This window comes from Kogia breviceps, chromosome 3 (genome assembly GCF_026419965.1).
Source record: "Kogia breviceps isolate mKogBre1 chromosome 3, mKogBre1 haplotype 1, whole genome shotgun sequence".
NCBI lineage: Eukaryota > Metazoa > Chordata > Mammalia > Artiodactyla > Physeteridae > Kogia > Kogia breviceps.
This window is the reverse complement of record NC_081312.1, coordinates 42,977,579-42,982,515: the sequence shown is the minus strand read 5'-3', so window position 1 is coordinate 42,982,515 and position 4,937 is coordinate 42,977,579.

The following is a 4,937-nucleotide window of genomic DNA, read 5'->3' as shown; positions in this document are numbered from 1 at the left end:
TCTGACTGCATTAAAATTAAAAACTTCTCTATGATAAGATATTTAATAATTATGAATAGAGCCACTGTAAATATTCATTTCTCGGGTAAACACCTAGGAGTAACTTTCGTATGACCGTACCATTTTGCATCCTCACCAGCAACACACGAGAGTTCCAGCTGCACTACATCCTTGTCAGCACTGGATATTGTCAGATGTTTTTGTTTTTTAGCAGTTCTAATAGTTGTGGTATTTAGAATGGTCAAGTGATTTGCCCATGTTCAAACAGTTAGCTAAGTTATAAATGACTGCTTATAAATCCTACTGAGCAGAATCCCAGACCCTGTATAAGTTTTCCTTAACCATACCAAGTGTTGGGGAGGATGCAGAAGAACTAGAACTCTCTTACCCAGCTGGTGAGAATACAAAATGGTACAAATACTTTGGAAAATTTTTGGCAATTTGTTAAAAATTTAAACATATACCTAGCCATTTCACTCCTAGATATTTAGCCAAGAGAAATGAAAGCATGTCCACATATAACAACTTTAATAACAAATACTTAAAACAACCCAAATGCCCATCCACTGGTGAATGGATTAATAAATTATTGCATATCCATCCAGTGGAATACAACCCAGCAGTAAAAAGGAACAGATGATACAGGCAACAAATTCGATGAATCTCAAGATAATTATGCAGAGTGAAAGAAGCCAGTCAAAAAAGAGTACACACTTTGACTGCATTTATATAAAACTATAGAAAATACACAGAGAGCGACAGAAAGCAACTCATTGGGTTCTTGGAAAGTTGGTGGGGATCGTGGCGTGGGTGGCCTGGGAGGGAGAGATTACACAGGGGCCAAGGAAACATCTGGGGGTGACGGTTGTGTTCATTATTTTGGTTGTTGTGATGATGGTTTCATGGGTGTACACATATGTGAAAATTAATGAAAGTGTATACTTTAAATGTGTGCAGATTGAATGTAAAGGAAAACAATCTTCTAAAACAAAAAAGCATAGGGAACATGTAAACCCAAAGTCACTGTGGTTGGCTAGTACAAAACTCAAGTTTAATCAAGTCAGTGATTTTTTTTTTTTTAGCCTGGGGAAAGCAAGGAGAGATTTGTGCTTTTTCCACCTACATATGTTACTACCCTTTTGAGGTTCCTTCATCTGACCAGAAATCTTAAGATCTTCCTGCTAACATAGGTAAAACAGACCCAGTATATTATTTTTCAGTGTTGGGTATAAATAGAAATCCTATTTTTCATAATTTACCAAACCTAATTTATGTAACATTTTCCTCTAATTTCTGAACATTTCTCAAATATCTTTTTGAAATACTGATACTATTAAATTGAATATTTTACTGTAATGACTTTGAGTAGTAACTCTTGAATTAGATTTTATATGACCTTCATTTCTTGTTACTAGAGTTTATACTGTTTCATTCTGTTTAAGTTGCTAGTTTAATATCCCAAGATTCCTGCCTTATAGTTTTATTATACTTTCTCTGATTCACTGTGTCTTCAGCCTCCATCTGTTTTCTTCATTGTTTCAAGGTTCCTTCTCTCCTCAGTGCCAGTCACCTGCCTCACCTCCCTTTAGCCTTCTCTTGGAACACATCTTCAAGCATTTAACCTGGCCCCTGGCAATTTTGCTGATTTATATCTTACTAGTCCTAAATAATTGACATAAGAGATAAGGAAATGGTTAATGTCTAAAAGAGAGTAATAATATTAAAAGGACTTTACATGCAGAAATCAGTGGGGGTTTGTTTTTCATTCATTGGATCAGTAGAGTCTTTCATACCATGTACTGCTCTGGTAGAATAGTATTTTAGCACAGTGGACTCAATTTGCCAATAATAGACTTCAAAAATAAAGAACTATCTTTAAAATTGATAAGCCTCTAGCCAGGCTGATTAGGAAAGGAAATAGAGAAGACACAAATTACCAATGTCAGGAATGAGAAAAGTGGCATCACTGCAGATTGTATCTATAGTTATTGTAGGGATAATAAAGGAATACTATGAACATCTCTATGCTAATAAATTCAACAACTCAGATGAAATAGAAAAATTCATTGAAAGACACAAATTTCCTAAATTTACTCAAGAATAAATATATAACCTGATTAACCCTATATCTGTTATCAAATGGAATTAATGTTAAAAATCCTTCCCACAAAGTAAAATCAAGGTCCAGCTTCACCGTGAATTCTACCAAACATTTAAGGAATAAATAATACTAATACTAATTTAAGGAAGACATAATACTAATTCATCATCAAACTCTTCCAAAAAATTGAAGATGAAGGAATGCTGCCAATTCACTCTATGAGGCCAGCTTTACTCTGACACCAAAACCAGACATTGCAAGGAAGGAAAACTAAAGACCAATATCCTTAATGTGTATGCAAAAAATTCTAAACAAAATTTTAGCAAATAAAATCCGACAACATATTAAACGGATAATACAACATGGGCCAAGTAGGGTTTATCTCAGGAATGTAGGGTTGGTTTGATATTCAAAAATCAATATAATTCAGCTTATTAACAAATTAAAAAAGAAAAACCATCAGATGCAGAAAAGGCATTTGACAAAACCTAACATCCGTTCCTGAAAAAAAAGCTCAACAAACTGGGAATAGAAGGCAACTTCCTCAACCTGATAAAGAACATCTATGAAAAACCTACAGTTAACATCATACTTGATGATGAAAGACTGAATTATTTTCCCCAAGATTAGGAGTAAGACAGGGAGAGCACTCTCTCTACTTCTATTTAACACTGTATTGGAGGTTCTAAAGCATTCAAGAAAAAAGAAATCAGAGGCATTCAAACTTGTGAGTTTAGCGAGAATGTAGGATGCAAGATTATAAAAATCAATTGTATTTCTATGTACTAGCAATAAATAATCAGAAACTGAAATTTTAAAAATATCATTTACAATAGCATAAAAACATGTAACAATGAGTCTGACAAAGGATGAAAAGACCTAAACTGAAAACTACAAAGAATTGCTGAGATAAAATAGAGACAATCTATGAGGACATGTACCTTGTTCATGGGTCATAAAAGCTAATATTGTTAGGAATTTTTTTGCTTCTCAATGTAATCCCAATCAAAACATTGGGAGGCTTTTTTTGTAGAAATTGATAAGCTAATTACTAAGTTCATGTGGAAATGCAAAAGACCTAGAATAGCCAAATCATCTCGAATAAGAACTAAGTTGGAGGGGCTTCCCTGGTGGCACAGTGGTTGAGAGTCCGCCTGCTGATGCAAGGGACACGGGTTCGTGCCCCCGTCCGGGAAGATCCCACATGCTGCGGAGCAGCTGCGCCCGTGAGCCATGGCTGCTGAGCCTGCGCATCCAGAGCCTGTGCTCTGCAATGGGAGAGGCCACAACAGTGAGAGGCCCGCGTACTGCAAAAAACAAAACAAAAAAGAACTAAGTTGGAGGCCTAATGCTACCTGATTTCAATAATTATTATAAAGCTATAGTAATCAAAATGTTGTTTTGGAACAAAATAGGGAGTCCAGACCTATAGAACAGAATAGAGAGTCCAGACTCATGGAACAGAACAGAGTCCAGAAATAAGCCTCCCATGTATGGACAATTGATTTTTCATAAAGGTGCAAAGACAATATAATGAAGAAAGGATGGTCTTGTTAAAGAAATGATGCTGGAACAATTGGACATCCATATGCAGAAAAAATGAACTTGGAGCCATACCTCACACCATATACAAAAACTCAGAATGGATTACAAAACCTAAAACCATAACACTTTAAAAAAGAAATCAGGAGAAAATCTTTGCGACCTTGTGTGTAACTGGATTAGGTAAAGACTTCTCAGATACAACACCAAAATCACAATCCATAAAGGAATAATTTGATAAATTTGACTTCATTAAATTTTAAAACTTTGGCTCTTGAAAAGACATTGTTAAAAGAATAAAAAGACAAGAAACAAACTGGGAGAAAATATTTGCAAAGCATTTATCAGATAAGGGACTTGTATCCAGACTATGTAAAGAACACTAAAAACTCAACAGTAAAGAGCAAAGAACGCAATTTAAAAAAAAAAAAAGACTAAATATTTGAACACACACTTCTCCAAAGAAGATACATGAATGTCAAAGAAGTACATACAAACGGTGTTCCTCAAGAGAATGAGAAGGCAAGCTATAGACTGGAGAAAATATTTGCAAAAGACATACTTGATAAAGGACTATGTCTTAGTCTGTTTGGACTGCTATAACAAAAATATCATAAACGGAGTGGCTTATAAACAAATAACTTATTTCCTATAGTTCCAGAGGCTAAGGATTCTAAGATCAAGGTGCCAGCATGGTCCAGTGAGGGCCTTCTGGAGTAGAAAGGAATGGGTTTTTCTGTGGGGCCTCTTTTATAAGGGCACTAATCCCAATCTTGAGAGCTCCATCCTCATGACCTAATCACCTCCCAAAAGCCCCACCTCCTAATACCATCATTAGGGATTAGGATTTTAACATAAGAATTTTGGGTGGACACAAACATTCAAGTCATAGCAGACATCCAAAATAAACAAAGAACTCTTAAAACTGAACAATAAGAAAACGAACAGCCAGATTTGAAAATGTGCCCTTAACAGACACAATCATCGAAGAAAATAAACAGATGGCAAATAAGCACATGAAAAGATGCTGCACATTATATGTCATCATGGAAATGCAAATTAAAATAATGAGATATATTACTACACATCTAATTAGAATGCAAAAATTCAAAACGCTGACAATGCCAAGTGTTGACAAGAATGTGGAACAAGAGGAACTCTCATTGCTGGTGGGAATGCAAAATGGTACAGCCACTTTGGAAGACAGTTTGGCAGTTTCTTACAAAGCTAAACATACTCCTACATATGATCCAGCAATCCTGCTCCTTAGTATATACTGAAATGGGTTGAAAAC